This window comes from Danio rerio, chromosome 14, assembly GCF_049306965.1.
Source record: "Danio rerio strain Tuebingen ecotype United States chromosome 14, GRCz12tu, whole genome shotgun sequence".
Classification (NCBI taxonomy): Eukaryota; Metazoa; Chordata; class Actinopteri; order Cypriniformes; family Danionidae; genus Danio; species Danio rerio.
The window spans coordinates 53,474,450-53,491,294 of record NC_133189.1 but is presented as its reverse complement, the minus strand read 5'-3'; the positions used below and the strand labels follow the sequence as shown (position 1 = coordinate 53,491,294).

General features: G+C 38.1%; 1 protein-coding gene across 2 annotated transcripts in view; it reads left to right on the top strand.

The window, feature by feature from the left end:
• The first annotated feature begins 869 nt into the window (after positions 1–869).
• Positions 870–16,845, top strand: part of LOC101884594 (A disintegrin and metalloproteinase with thrombospondin motifs 2) — a 467,863-nt gene continuing 451,887 nt past the window's right edge. For both annotated transcript variants that reach the window (XM_073922289.1, XM_073922287.1), the window contains exons 1-2: positions 870–1,020; positions 4,857–4,890. The gene's annotated coding sequence lies outside the window, so the exon portion shown is untranslated. The remainder of the gene's footprint in view (positions 1,021–4,856; positions 4,891–16,845) is intronic.

Below are 16,845 nucleotides of genomic sequence, written 5' to 3'. Positions count from 1 at the left end.
GAGCTTCATGTCGAACGCACCTAATGTCACTCAAACGGAGCTAGTGACGTCACTGTGACGTCACTAGGGTTAGGGGTGGGGCTAGGTGAGCACATTAAAAAGCATTGGAAGCAGCCCAGATTGCACTGCACCAGGTCTGCAGCCAGACCCCTCTCAAAAATTCCCAAAGACAGGTGTGCCAAGCTTGTGGCATAACATTCAAAAAGACTTGAAGCTGTAATTGCTGCCAAAGGGGCATCAACAAAGGAGTAAGCAAAGGCTGTGAATACTGATGTACATGTGATTTTTTATTATTTTTATTTTTTATTTATTTTTAATAAATTTGCAACAATTTCAAAACTCTTTTTTGTGTGTAGAATTTTGAGGAAATAAATGAATTTAATAAATTTTGAAAAAATATGAATACTTTCCGGATGCACTGTACAGTACTGTGACCTAATGAATAGAGCACAATGCAGAGACTTTGGTAAGCAAATCAAGGCAAAGGCAGATTTTGCTTGACCAGTGTATTCAGCATTCAACTCCACTCTGTGATAAATGTGATTATGTCTTTCATATCAATAAGTTATTGCAATAGTTAACACAATTCAAAGCCATGTTTTCTACTTATTTTTCAATATTATGAAATGGCAATGGCAATTTTAATGTAAAATAGTTTGGTATATTTATGTTCGACCCAAGCCTCTCAATGATATTTGGATTTTGGCCTTCATACTAAAAACTAAAAGTTTGGGCACCCCTGATCTAAACACTGAAAACGGTTTACTCAAATCTGCCAATCACTTTTCAGCTAAACCAATAGCGAGAGTTCGGGGCGTGGCCACTGCAGCAGCACGTGCGTCATATTAGCGACAGGTGCGTTGCAAGGGAAAACAGTCAGATTTAATTAACGTCAGAGACGTGCAAGATTTACCGAAATACACAGAGACAGAAACACAAGCAAAGATAAACTCTCAGAGTTTTACAAGATTGGGAATTTGATGGAATGTTTGCCACATTCGCAAATAATCATCTCCTGAGGTAAACTATATTATTTTGCCACTTGTTAACGCTCTAATACCTGTATAAAATTATGAAAATAAAAAGATGATTAGTGTGCTGAGTGTAAATATCGCCCTAAAATGCTCTGTTTTATTCTACAAGGTAGAAGTGCAAAAAACTAGACACTTAACTTTTAAAGTAGGGGAGAGCGGGGCAGAAAGAAACACTTTTGGTTTTGACCAAATAATGAACAAAGTAAGGGGATTAGACAAAAATTATATTTTTTTCACCAACCACACACAAGCCTCTCCTACAAATGAGCACTAAAATTCTGATCGCTGTACCTATGGTTGCTGTGCAGTATTGCCAAAAGTGCCAGGAGTAAAAATGTTACTATTTACCCCACCCACAGGGCAAGTTCTAACAGACAGGGAATTAGTTAGTTGTAACATGCATTTAAAGGCAGATTTCACACAATTAATTTAAATTCAGTTTACTTTTAATAGCAGCTATATATCCTCAGTAGTTGGCTCCATTTCTTTTTTTATTCTACCTTGCACAGTATGTTTATGTATTTATTTGTTTACTGGATAAACACATTTGAATCTATTTGCATTATCTATTTATCCATTATTCTGCAGTGCATTTATTTGCATTATTAGCAATAATATATTTTTTTCTATTAAAACAATATTTTCTATTAAAAACATTTTTATTTTAAAAGTTCTTAACATTACACTCAAAATTCAAAAAAATATATTTTTTTGTTTAGTTGGTGTCCAACAGTGTGTGTCTTAATTGTAAGATCCTGTTACAACTAACCCCGCTGTGTCATGTTTTCCTCAAAACTGTCTAGCAGTCACTGTTTTTTTTTTTTTACATCTTTCAAAGTGGTTCCATCTTTTAGCCTAGAAGACGGTAATCAGATTTTACCAACATACTTTCACAGATTTTATTTAAATAAAAAAAAAATCGACTGTAATAAAATATATTTGTATGCTGCAAAAATGGTTTCTCATCCAAATTTCGCCTTATTTTTATTTTTTTTTTCAATAATTGGCAGGAAGATGTCCACGAGTCCACATATGAACATCATTTTGCTCTAAGTGAAGTTTATTCATAAACTAATTTCGAGAGGATCACGTGATTATGATTGAACACGGCTGGTTCTGCATTAGCATGCTTGATCCACCAATCAGGCCATTCCTAACCCACTATAAAGAGCCAGGGTTTTCTCACTACAGTTATCTTCGATTTGAAGAATCCCCCCTTCCACCCCTACCTTTTCACCTTTCCCTCCATAGGGCAGCACGGTGGCTCAGTGACTAGCACTGTTGCCTCACAGCAAGAACGTCACCGGTTCTAGTTCCTTAACAGGCCGGTGGTCGTTTCTGTGTGTAGTTTGCATGTTCTTCCCGTGCTTGCGTGGGTTTTCCCCGGGTTCTCCGGTTTCCTCCCACATTCCAAAAACATGTACAACAAGTTAATCGTTAAATCTAAATTTCAATACAGGTAATCTAATAATGCAGCATATCTTTTAATAGCCTTCAATCTTAATCTTTAGCTATTATTAAAAGGGGAGTTGTCGAGATCTACCTGAGCTCGGGGCTCCCCTCTCTTCCTCCAAACGGGAGGGAGCCCAGGGCTCAAGAACCTTCGAGCTCAGGGCTCTCTCCCGGGACAGCATGCCAAACTTGCTTATAATCAATCATCAGCTAAGTGTGAACTCTTGAAAAATACATCATATCAAAAGATTTTTATTTTTTATTCTAGACTTTTATTCTAATTAGGTTCCAATAAGCCCAAATAGCAAAGAGAAATAAAAAAAAAATGCATGTAAAAAACACCTTTGGCCTTAAGAGGTTAAAATAACAGAAAATACTGCACTGTAAAAAGAGATAACTTCACTTTTAAAAAGTGAGTTAACCCATTGCCTTTTATAATTATACTCATATTTTTATTTTATTATTAAAGTAAACAAACTGAGCATAATTATGAAAGTAATATAACGGGTTTACTCACTTCTTGAAAGGCAAGACAAGTTTATTTTATATAGCACTTTTTTACACAATGGCTATCCAAAGTGCTTTACATAAACAAGAATAAAAGAGACCAGTAAAAGAGAAATAATAACAGTGATTTAAAAACAAATTAAAATGTGTTAAAACAGATTATAAAAGAATAAAAAAGAAAAGAAAGTCAAAATAGTGTGATCTGTGGGACGCAGCACAGTGCTGATTCAGTAAAGGCACAGCTAAACTGATGTGTTTTCAGTTTTGATTTGAATGTGCCTAATGCTGGAGCACATCTGATCTTTTCTGAAAGCTGATTCCAGCAGCAGGGGGCGCTGTTAGTTGCTGAAAGCTGATTCATATGATCCTGAAGGTCTAAGTCAGGGGTGTCAAACTCAATTCCTGGAGGGCCGAAGCCCTGCACAGTTTAGTTCCAACCCTGCTCCAACACACTTACCTGTAGGTTTCAAACAAGCCTGAAGGACTCAATTAGTTTGATCAGGTGTGTTTAATTAGGGTTGGAGCTAAACTGTGCAGAGCTGCGGCCCTTTTGGAACTGAGTTTGACACCTGAAGGTCTAAGTGATCTGTTAGGTTTGTATTCAGTGAGCATATCTGTAAAGTATTTAGGTCCTAGGCCATTAAGTGATTTATAGACAAGTAGTTATAGTTTAAAATCTTTTCTGAATTTAGCTGGGAGCCAGTGTAAAGACCTCCGGACAGGTGTGATGTCCTCTGATTTCTTGGTTCTGGTCAGAATCCTGGCCGCAGCGTTCTGGATGAGCTGCAACTGTCTGACTGTCTTTTTGGGAAGGCCAGTCAGGAGTCCATTACAAAAGTGATGCAATTACTTTACAGTGCAGCACTTTTTCTGTTACTAAATTCAGTGCAAATATTATTTCTTATGAAATGTATTGTTTCAGACTACTAATTTCACTAAGGGTGCTTTCACACCTACACTTTTGTTTCGGAACGTGTCTCGTTTGCCCAGTTAGCGCGGTTCGTTTGGCATATGTGAACAGGGCAATCGCGCTCTGTTCCGTGCCAAAGTAATCGCTCCGAGATCGCTTGAGTGAGGTGGTCTCAGCTCGATTGAAACAAACCCTGGAGCGGTTCGATTGCAGTGAGAAAGCGATCCGAGCGTGGTTATATCACAGTGTTTCATGGATATTTAATAGGCATACTATATGAAGAGAGCAATATGAGTAGGGCGGGAAGTTTCGCGAGTCTCCGGATGCCTGCAAACGAGTGATGATCTCCCAGTAATCTTGCATCTACCTCTAGGTCCTCAAATAGGCATCGTCGGCACCCTTCTCACTCCTCCCCACCGCATCTCTCCTCTCAGACATGTCGTGCGCGCACACCCTGTCAATCACCACCAAACCACCACCTCTCCTGACAGCTGAGCGGGAAGCTGCAAAATAAACCCTGACACTCTGACCAATGTGAGGAGAGTTTACTCACACGTGACTTGTTTTAGCTCTTTTGGTCCGATTAGAAACTTCCGCTCCAAGAGCAAAGAGCAACAATGTAACATTTGTAATCTGTTTCGGAACAACTGAATCGATTCACAGGTGTGAAAGCACCCTAAAAGTCACTTTGTTAAACTGCAGAGTTGAATTTTCAGCATCAAAATTCGACAGGGCAGAGAAAAGCTCTTAATGCAATTCATAATTATAAATAAATGGAACAAAAAAACAAAGTGACATATGGAAAAACTGTTCAATTTCATTGCATAGATCAAGCGATTCCCTATTGAATGAAACTTAAATGACTAAAATGTTTTTTGATTGTGGAGAAATGCTTTCTGACTTCAACACAGTCATTAGTGCTTCCTGAAACTGTTTTATTCTCTTGTTTCTAGTCACCGTTTTCAACACGGCTTGGATCTACAAACAGTAAGTGAACGTTTTCTTCAATTTCTTGCTGAACTGTCCTGTTCACGTTAGTTATTGAGCCTCGTGCAGTAGTACATGTTGTTCTCTCATCGGCTGATCTTTGGAGGAAAGACTGGTTATGGCTTCATGCTACACATTAACATCAAGGTGTCCGCCGTCCACCCACCCAAAACCATGCCTATGATATTGATCAGCAGATTTGGCAGCAAATAGCACGCAAATGGACTTTGTTGGAGGATCTCATGTTGTTTCTATGGTTACCTAACGAGGGTTCTTTTAGGACATTGCTCTGGAATTTGATTGGGCGACTTCTTTGTGTAACCAAACCAAAGAAAGTGCTTTACTGTGATGTTTAGCGAGTATGCATCAGCATCTACCATGTTTCACATTGCCTTCTGTAAGCCTTTAATTCAGTTTATATCCGTGTTTATAGTCTCCCTAACTTTTTGAGCACAGACAAGATAATTGCATTTTCACCTTAAATGATTTGTGGTGCACTCATTTAAGGACGGTCTCATTTTAAAGAAGACTCTTGTTCAAAAAATGTTATTTCAAGAGTTCACACTTAGCTGATGCTTAAGTAAAAGCTTATTTGGCATGCTGTCCTGGGAGACAGCCCTGAGCTCTGAAAATCCACGAGCTCAGGGGCCTCATTTACAAAGACTTGCGTTGAATTAACACTAAAACATTGCGTACGCACTAGGGATGCCACGGTTCTCAATATAATATTGAACCGTATGGTATGACCTCCACGGTTCCATACGCGCTTGTGAATCGCGGTTTTCTCGGTTTCGCTTTTAAATAATTTATGTGCGTTTTATATCTCCCTGAATTAACTGTGTGTGCCTCTAAATCCATGAGCTGAGATGAGGAAACTCCTCCCCACGAGTAAATATCCAATCACTACGCTCTAAAGTTAGGGGGCGCTTGATGGTGTGTTGACATTTCGGTTTTGCTGGTAAGTATAATGCCAATAAAAGAAAAACTGGTGAACAAAAAATAAATAACTCAGTGCAAGCATTGTTTTAGACGTATAAACATGACTGCACATCTGCAGCGCCATCGCCCAGCAATATCACTGTCTGAAGGCAGGATAGCAGAGAAGGTAATAAAGTCCTTCAAATAGCAACAATCCCTCGCTGAATCTTTCAAGCAAACATACCCAACTGGGTCCGAGAGACACTAAAAATAACAAAGGCAGTGCGGGTGTTTATTGCTAAAGATTTGCAGCCGTTTTCGGTGATTGGAGATGTGGGGTTTTGTCATCTTATAAAAGCACTCGATCCGTGTTATAGACTACAGTCTCGCATGTTTTCAGCACCGAGATAATTAAGATGGTTTATTTATGTTTACTTAATTACAAATATGTTTATTTGAAATGGTCAATTTATCTTTATTAACTTTACATGTTTGTTTATTCTTAAAGTGTAGGATTTTATGTGTTCCCCAGTTTGTACATGGGCTACTAGCAGCTGTGAGATTTCAGTGTTAATTATTATTTTTTATATATACAATAAACTAGGAACTACTGTACTCTTTTTGGCTTTTAAGTAAAACAAAATGAGCATGGCAATAAATCGTTTTTATTTTTTCTCCTTATCCTCTTACTGTTCCTATTGCCTATAGAATAATAATTAAAAAAAACACGTGTCACGTATGTATTGAACCGTGCGCTAACTGTATTGTTGCATCCCTAGTACGCATAAAGCTGTGAATGTGTGTGCGCAGTAAAAAAATCAGATATATTAAACACTGCGTTAATGGAATTCCACGCATATTCTCTTTGTACATCCGGATTAACGTGAAATTGAGCACAGCATGCATGACCGCAAAACCCCTCCCTGCCTCCTCCCCCGTATAAATATGTTAATGAGTCTACCTTGGCAAAACCAAAGGAAAAAGCAATGGCAAAAGCAAGCAAGAAGACAGAATGTGAATTAGAGGTGCTCCAGTCGGAGGTTGAACAAAGAAAAACTGTTATTTGCAAGTTTGTTTTCCGGAATTAACAACAACAGAAAAAAAAAAGAGTGGAAGAGTTTAGCCGACGCGGTTAACGCAGTGGGGTCTGAACATCGCACTGTGAGTGAATTAAAAAAGAAATGGTCCGATGCAAAGGTGCATGTTATTAGGAGAACAGCGGCACACTGTCAAAGTGTGGACCGAACAGCGGATGCTGAAATGACACCCTTTGAGGAGAGAGTTGCCTCAATTGTGGGCGACAATTTACAGTCTGAAGTGCTATCCTTGTCTGTAGGAGACACAGATGGATTAGAGGAATACTTTGTTTTGGTGGTATAGCCAGATTGTGTTGGTATAGCAGCACCCGTCCGCTCTTATCAAGGCAGCGCCACTGGCATTTCAGCTGCCCAGTCGTCCGCTCTATAACTGACCGAGTGCGAGAATGGGCATCATTGTATCTGCGCTCCTCGTCAGTTTGTGGGTTGTTGAGGGGGGTTAACAGTCACGTCTTTAATGGATAACCGCGGTCTCCTGGTATGCAGTTAAATAATTAAGCTCAATAAAATAAAATAAATAAATAAAAAAACATAGCTGGAATAATCTTTAAATACATCACTCACCAAGAAGTCACCCATTGCGCACCCTGCCACCTTGGAGCCTCCTCGCTGTCTCTCTTTCCAAATTTGAATCTAACTCAGCACAGAGCTCCAAGAGGATAGCTCTTGGAAATCTGAAACGGCTAATAAGCCAGTTTCCCTTTGGATTTAAACATTGACAATGTCCTCTAATAAGGCCAACACTAGCATTGCCATAGACTAAGGGTTGTCTACATTTGCAATTGTTTTTCTATGTTCTAAATCACATAGTTGGTGAAAAAATAAATATATTTAATTAACCCGTTTTATCAATTATAAATGAATAGCAATGTTTTTCACGTGTTGTACTTTGTAGTGTGCACTTTAACACAATCGCCTCTAGGAGTCACCAGTAGAAATAAAACCAGCACACAGAAGAAATACACGTACGCCAGACATGAAGTTGGCATGGACCAATTTCATCGTTAGTAAATTTAAACGTGACCTTGAAACCTGGTGTACACAATTTTTTGTGTGTATGCAGCGTTGAGACATGAGGCCCCTGGGCTCCCTCCGTTTAGACAGGAGGGAGAGAGGGGATTCTGAGCTCCGGTATGTCTCGATAACTCCCCTGCTACTGGATTTAGGAAGAAGGGGAAGGAGTCAAGGTGGAAGGGGGTTTTGTTGGAAAAAAACAAAAAAACGAGGATGACGAAGTTAGGGAAGTCGGGTTATTTTTATGCATTTGAAATGTCTGATTGGTTGGTTAGTGATTGTTGATTGGAGACCTGCCATGGTCAATCATAGCATGTGATCCTCTCAAGTTGTTTATAAAACTTCACACAACACTAAATATTTTGTGATTTATTAAATCAAAGTTGGTTTTTACTTAACTTGTTTTAACCTTCTAAAGCTAAATATCTGAATTTTTTTTTCCAAATTTGAAGTTGATATGTCAAAAATAAAGCTTTCAGTAGGATTTTGTTTGGTCGCAGTACCAAAAATCACCACTAGGCATACAGTTTATATTGATGACCATATAAGGACGCTACCTATTTTTGTCTGTTTACGTTTAATGAATATGAACCATTTTTTCTTTAATTTTAACAAACTAGACATCAGTATGCAGCTGTTTTGGTGGTGTTTGGTTAGAATTTAGCCTATATTATGCTTTTATCTCCATTTTGAGGCCTGTAGCGTTAGTTCTGGCAATTAAACTATATTTATGCAGGAACATTTATTTAAAGTGACTTACGAAATGAAGATAAAAGAAGCATTTTAGATCATCAGGGATCTGCAATATATAGAAACCATGACAAAAAAATACATACCTGTACACACGCACAAATGTGCACAAACACACACCAAGGTGAAGTACACAGCATTGCACAATGTTGTCACATAACCTGCAGAGTTTATATCATAGTGTCTGGTGCACATGGAGAAGAAAAGAGTGTCTTAAATATTGCTCATCATTTTTAGAATTTTTCAATAGGTTTGCAAGTATAAAGGCAAATTGCACAAACCAAAATTAATTTAGGAACCTAAAAGACAAAAAAAAAGTGTCTGGTGCATATGGAGAGGAAACGAGTGTGAGAACTTTGGCTAAACAGCTGCAAACTGAAACTTTCTCAGATTATTTTTATTCATTTATTAGTTATGGAGTTTCTCTAATGCAGCGATTTATTCGATTACACATACTGTAGTTAAACACAATGAGTTTGAAATATTATTATAATGTAAAACAACAACTTTCTACTTTATTATGCTATAAAATGTCCATTATTGCAAGTCAAAGCTGAATTTTCAGCATCATTACTCTAGATTTGATACGAGTAGATTTGATATTCAAGAAAAATGTAATGTTATCAGTACAACATTTTCTAGAATCTGTTGTATTTCAGAATTATTTGGTGCATATTTTATTTATTTATTTACATTTTTATTTACTTTCTCAGAAACCTGATTTCATTTTCAGCATTTTTAGTAAATGCATATTAATTGTAAGATATTTAGGTCTTTGCATTAAAAAAACAAGACAAATACTGTTAGAGATTCGGTTTTTGCAATGCAAACTCTTTATTTAACACCTTTTTATAGCTTTAAGTTGTGGAAATTGTTCAATTAAGAGATTTTAGAGACTTGCAGAAAGCCTGGCTTCACAAAATTTGGTTCTCTTAATATCGACGCTATAAAGAATGAGGTGATTATTTGTGCCAAAGTCTAACATGAGTAACATGTCTGCCAGATTTAATCACCACAGTCACGACAGTCTGGAGGAAATATTTAGAGTTATTGGACTGATCATTTTTACTTTATCGGTTTAGGTTGCATTTGTGTGGCTTTGGGTTCACTGCTCGTTTAAACTATTATAGTTTTATTATTAGTTTTTTTTTTTTTTTATCCAGAGTTTTGCACAAGCTTATGCAAACTGGAAATTGTTCAATTAAGAGATTTTAGAGACTTGCAGAAAGCCTGGCTTCACAAAATTTGGTTCTCTTAATATCGACGCTATAAAGAATGAGGTGATTATTTGTGCCAAAGTCTAACATGAGTAACATGTCTGCCAGATTTAATCACCACAGTCACGACAGTCTGGAGGAAATATTTAGAGTTATTGGACTATTTGGATGCAGTGCAAGAAAGATTAAACTCGGGAAAGTGTGCTTCACATAGTGAAAATGAAATACAGATCTCAACACCATAAAAAGCGCATGTGATTTTCATTCACAATTCTCATGCAATATTTTTGCAAATGCAAAGGCAGATTGCACGAATCAAGAATGTTTTGGGAAACTAAAATTAAACACTAAAACTATTGGTACCAAAAGAAAAAAAGTTCATTTAAAATAAAGTTAGCTGAAATAAATAATCCACAGTTCTAACAAAAGTCACTGAATAACTAAATAAGATAAAATAATAATTAGCTAAATAATGGGGTGGCATGGTGGCTTAGTGGTTTCACTGTCGCCTCACAGCAAGAAGGTCACTGGTTTGAGTCCCGCTAAAATAAAAATGCATAAAAAGTATAAAACACATTTGGCAAAAAAATGTAAACTAGACATTAGGACAGTCACAACAATATATGGACTTATCACACAACACATGGACATGACCTCAATCATGTTTGGTGATGCAATATATATCGCCCATATAACTATTCCAGCAAGTGTGTCAGTATAGTTTAAAAACACTATAGTATTTACTATAACCTACTATGGTATATTTTCATGTGGGTGTCTGACAGCCGAAAACAGATCTGGTAGCTGATAATCGCAGCCTCTGTTACTTTTGAATTACTATTATTTATTAAGGATATGTGCTTTTTGATTCTGATTCCAATGTCTCATTATTAAATTGTTAAAATGACTATAAATAGATGACGCAGTAGCTAGTGCTGTCGCCTCACAGCAAGAAAGTCGCTGGTTCGAGCCTCGGCTGGGTCAGTTGGCGTTTCTGCATGGAGTTTGCATGTTCTCCCTGTGTTCAGATGGGTTTCCTCCGGGTGCTCCGGTTTCCCCCACATTCGAAAGACATGCGGTACAGGTGAATTGGGTAGGCTAAGTTGTCTGTAGTGTATGAGTGTGAATGAGTGTATATGGATGTTTCCCAGAGATGGGTTACAGCTGGAAGGGCGTCTGCTTTGTAAAACATGCTGGATAAGTTGGCGGTTCATTCCACTGTGGCGACCCCTGAATAATAAAGGGACTAAGCCAAAAAGAAAATGAATTAATGACTATAAATATTCTTCTCTTTGAAAGAGTGCACCAGCATTGTGACAATATTATATTGTCTTTCTGGTGTTATATTCACCTTATTCTCCGCGGTCGAGCTGGTGCAGCCATTTGAATAATTTTGGCTCGAGACTCCCGGTCTCACTTCCATTCATTTTTAGATGTTAAAAACAGCTCGTTCTGCTGCTTGATGTTGCAAACTGATATTTTATTATTATATTATTTTACTTTGTCTATATCGTCATGCAAACACTTGTTTGTAGAGCGAGTAGTAGTAGTTTTCTGCCGTTTATTATTCCTAGTCATTTCTCCTATAGGCAAGTGAATCGGAAGTTCTAAAACAATTGCAAAAATGAGCACACTTCCTCATTCAGAGAATAAGGTCAATAATGAGTGCCATAAAATGACAATAATATTGTTTATTGTAATGTATTTTGGTACGTCCAACAAAAAATTGTTATCGTGACAGGCTTACAAGGCATGTTGGACTGCATACATGAAGTTGAACTGAAATCTTGATCATTTTTACTTTTTTATCGGTTTAGGTTGCATTTGTGTGGCTTTGGGTTCACTGCTTGTTTAAACTATTATATAATTAGTATTATTTTTTTTTTATCCAGAGTTTTGCACAAGCTTATGCAAACTTTGCAAACATTAAACTTTACTTTAGTCTACACTGAGTGTGTTCTGTTAACTCTGTTAACCAAGAATTACTAAAAACTGAGACTAAACCGACATGTGTTCACAAAATAAAAACTAAAACTAACAACACCATTAATGAAACAAACTACGATTAAAGGGACAGTTCACTCATAGACAAACATTCATCATTTATTAACTCTTGTTCCAAACTTGCTTTGCTTCATAGTTTCTGTTTTAAACAAAAGAAGACATTTTGAAAGAAGCCATTTGTTTTTTCCCACCAAAACTGGACAATAGAAGATTGGAAAAATGTTGTGTCTCAATTTCTGATGCTACATTCGGATGGTAAGGTAAGAATTTGTCTTCAACAACATGAAATCCATGAGAAGCATGGATCCATCCTGCCTTGTATCAACGGTTCAGGCTGCTGCTAGTGGTGGTGTAATGGTGTGGGGGATATTTTCCTGAAACACTTTGGGCTCATTAGTACCAATTGAGCATCGTGTCAATGCCACAGCCTAACATAGTATTGTTGCTGACCATGTCCATCCCTTAATGACAACAGTGTACCAATCTTCTGATGGCTACTTCCAGCAGGATAAAGCGCAAGTCATCCTAGGCTGGTTTCTTGAACATGACAGTGAGTTCACTGTACTCAAGTGGCCTCCACAGTCAGCAGATCCTCATGGAGCACCTTTGGGATGTGGTGGAATGGGAGATTCACATCATAGATGTGCAGCTGACAAATCTGCTGCAACTGTGATGCTATCATGTCAAAATGGAGCAAAATCTCTGAGGAATATTTCCAGAACCTTGTTGAATCTATGCTATGAAGGATTAAGGCAGTTCTGAATGCAAAAGAGGGGCCAATCCTAAAAATTAGGGTGTATCTAATAAATTGGCCAGTGAGTGCATGTATTAATGCACAGTATATATTAATTGATTGATTAATCATCTTTGCACTAAATTACAAAAAAAAACAAAAACAAATGACTACTTATGCTAGGTGTTTCTAATGCGGTAATGAGGCAGGATAGTAATTTTGACCTTTTTTTTTCTCTTCTGTCTACCATTATCAGTCTCACACTTTTTTTCTTTTTTCTGAAAGTCTTGAAAACACCATCACCTTTTCTTTTATTATTTCAGCTAACAGGGCTGTAAAACAATGCATTTATTGTACTCTTATTTACTGCACTCTAAGTTTACTTAACTATGACGACCGCTACTGAAAAACCCAGTCTGTTAAAGTGGTCAATGTTAAAATTTTCAACATTACAATAACCTTGGCACAAACTCGCAAGGAAGTTTCTGAAAGCAGGTTTATGATTGTGTATTGAGAAGTGTTTAGTGTTTGTCCACAACATGACCCTCTCCACTGATCTGGGTTCAGGGTCAGCAGTGTTTTCCTCCATGTTTCAGTCACAGCTCTGTCTGCGTGTCTGCAGTCTGTTGTCGTCTGCTTTTGGCATGAATCTGCTTTTCTTTCAGCCTGTCACTGTTATTTTTCAAGCTTTAATGGGGGACAGATGTCATTGTTTCGGGCTATCGCTCATCGCTGAGGCATTGTGCAGAAACCTTTATTTGTTATTCAGATCTGAGATCAGCTTTTCACCCTACCGTGGAAGTGTTTGCTGTTTTTCATTGTATATTCATAAAAATTTGCATTTACATGTAAAACTCAAAAAACTCTGATATTTTATTTAGATGTAGAATCTACACTAGGAGGAAAACGTTTTGAGATAGTTTACTGAAAAGATCCGAACTTTTGATTTATAATAATGATCTAATACAGCTGAAAATACTTACTGCTAATAATAATTATAATACCCATTAAAATATTTTATAGCATTTATATATTTATATATATATATATATATATATATATATATATATATATATATATATATATATATATATAAATATATATATATATATATATATATATATAATTTTTATTTTTATTTATTTATTTTTTTTCGGTTACGCACTGCATTATGGGAGCAAGAATCTCTGCGCGAACAGCATGAGAAGCAAACGCCATTTCTTGTACACTCTAGTCAGCCGTCGGAGGAGGATACACCTCAAGCTTCTGTGGTGAAAAAGTGTTTTAGTTATTTACCCCTATTTTACCCCTATTTTCTATTTTATAGACCCACAACATGTTTTATAGCGTCATTATGTGTTTAGCATGTTAGTTACTGTTATTCGTTTGTGTGACTGAATGCGGCTGCTGCTGCATGTCCCCAAGGCAGGGCCGGAGCAAGCTGAACTGCCGCTCTAAGCAAAGGACGATCACGACGGGGAGTTCGCGGATATAACGTTAACTGAGGAAGCGGGTGGTAAGGGAGGTGTCGCTGACATAACTGAGGACGTGGGTGGTTGCGGAGGTGCCGTGGACGCCCTCTCTATTCTGCCCTCTCAATGGACGCGGCGGCCCTGCTTCGAGGCGGCTGCTGCATGTCCTCACGCAGGCCTGAATTGGCTAATTAAGAGGACCGGGAGAATTCCTGGGGGGCCGGTCCGTTTTTTTTGTCTGCGAGGCCCGGTGTCCCTAGTAGAGATCTGCGGGGTACTAAATTTTGAATCCCGCTCCCGCCCGCACCCGCCAGGTTTTAGCCCAAACCTGACCGCTCCCGCTTATATTAAGCATTTGTTGTCCCGCTGCCCGACCCGCCCCATTTTCTACCCGCCGCACCCGATCCCGCTAAAGAGCGGGTGGAGAACAAAACCGAAAATCACCCAGCTATACAGTCTGTATAAACACACACAGCACCAAGCGCACAGGCAAAGCTCTCTCTCTCTCTCTCTCTCTCTCTCATTCTCGCGCGCACGCACTAACACACAGACACAAACACGCATAAGCACCAAGCACACACACAGCAACAAACAAGCTAAACACAGCATCGCGCTATTTCATTTACACACATACGCATGCTCGCTCGGAAGTCGGGAGCGATATTGCTAGACATCTGGTCGGGACCCGCGGGACAACTGCAGGAATGCAGACCTCTAGTCCCTAGCTCCAGACTCTGTCATGACAGTGGGACAGGCTCATCCAGTTCATCAAACTCAGTCTTTTAAAATCGAAATCAAAAGCAGAATAAAACCGTCTCCTCATAAAGCCGGCGTATCAGCGCGCTGCTACATTGAATACATATGATTCGATTCGCGCCTTCTGATTGGTTCTCGGGATATAGCGGCATTCTGTCAAAGGCAGGTGGTGTTTAGCGGCTTTTTGTAATAAACTGTTTTTGTTGAACGTACTACATGCCTAAAGCATTCACTCGATGTCTTTCTCATTTTTGGTGGAAATGGTGTTTAGCGGCTTTTGCATCTGAACTCTTCATTTACATAATGATTACACATACATGTTCAAATGTTTTAAAAAAATGTAAATATTGAAAAACTTCCTAGGATTTAAGATGCTGTTGACCGATTAACAAGTCATAACGGTCTTGTAAAAAGGGTCCATGGTTAAATGCAGAATGTATTTTAAAAAGCCTTGAAAGCTAATGTAGTCAGGATGCTAAGAAAATGGCTTTGTGTCATCCTCATGACTTTCATCCTCATTCTCCCCTAAAAAAATAAACATCGTAAACTTTGATTTCACACCAACATTATAATAGCATAAGGTATAGCTCTATGATTGAGAGCAGTATAGCTACATGTAAGCACCCCACCTGTAGATGCCAACAACAGCACAGCACTGGACAAAAGGTCACGCACTGCTTTACATGATGAAAGAGACAGTTGAAAATGTCTGTTGCGTAACGCCGCAGTCTTTGAACTGATTCCTGAGTGCATTTTTTTGCTGAAGAACGGCATCAAAATCTAACTTGAGGTCGCTTAAAGGGGTTTGTTCAATTAAGCTGAGCGACAGTGTCAGTCCTGTGGAGCTTGAACTCGTGTTTGGCTGTTCTGAGAACAGACAAGATTGGTGCTGCTGTACAAAATGTCAGTGCACATTGTAATCACATCTTCACACATTCATGTCTGTCATTTATATCGCTGGAAAAAAGGGAGCCGTAACAGACTCAATTCCTCACTTCATTCAAATATATACAGAAGGTTTCTTATTTTTTTGGTCTTACAGAAAGGCCATACTCGTCTGTCTGTCTCTGTCTGTCTGCGTATCCATCTGTGTATCCATCCATCCATCCATCGTTTGTTTTAATTATCCATCATTTGTTTTTTCCATCCATCCTTCGTTTGTTTTATACATCCATCGTTTGTTTTATCCATCCATCCATCCATCCATCATTTGTTTTTTCCATCCGTCCACCCATTGTTTGTTTTATCCATCCATCTATCCATCCTTCATTTGTTTTATCCATCGTTTCTTTTTCCCATCAATCCACCCATTGTTTGTTTTATCCATCCATCGTTTGTTTTACCCATCCATCCATACTTCGTTTGTTTTATCCATTCATTATTTGTTTTATCCATCCATCCATCGTTTCTTTTTCCCATCAATCCACCCATTGTTTGTTTTATCCATCCATCATTTGTTTTTTCCATCCATCCATCCATCCATAATTTGTTTCCATCCATCCATCATTTGTTTCCATCCATCCATCATTTGTTTCCATCCATCCATCATTTGTTTCATCCATCCATCCCTCCATCATTTGTTTCATCCATCCATCCTTCATTTGTTTTATCCATTTACCCATCAATCCACCCATCGTTTGTTTTATCCATCATTTTTCCATCCATTGTTTCTTTTATCCATCCATCCGTTTTATCCATCCATCGTTTGTTTTATCCATCCATTTATCCATCTGTCCATCCATCCGTTTTTATTTATCCATCCATCCATCCATCATTTTTCATCCATCCATCTGTCTGTCCGTCTGTCCATTGTTTCTTTTATCCATCCGTCAATCCATTCATCCATCTATCATTTGTTTTATCCATCCATCTATCCATCCTTCGTTTATTTTATCCATCCATCCATCGTTTTTTATCCATCAATCCACCCATCGTTTGTTTCATCCATCCATCTATCCATCATTTGTTTCCATCCATCCATCATTTTTCATCCA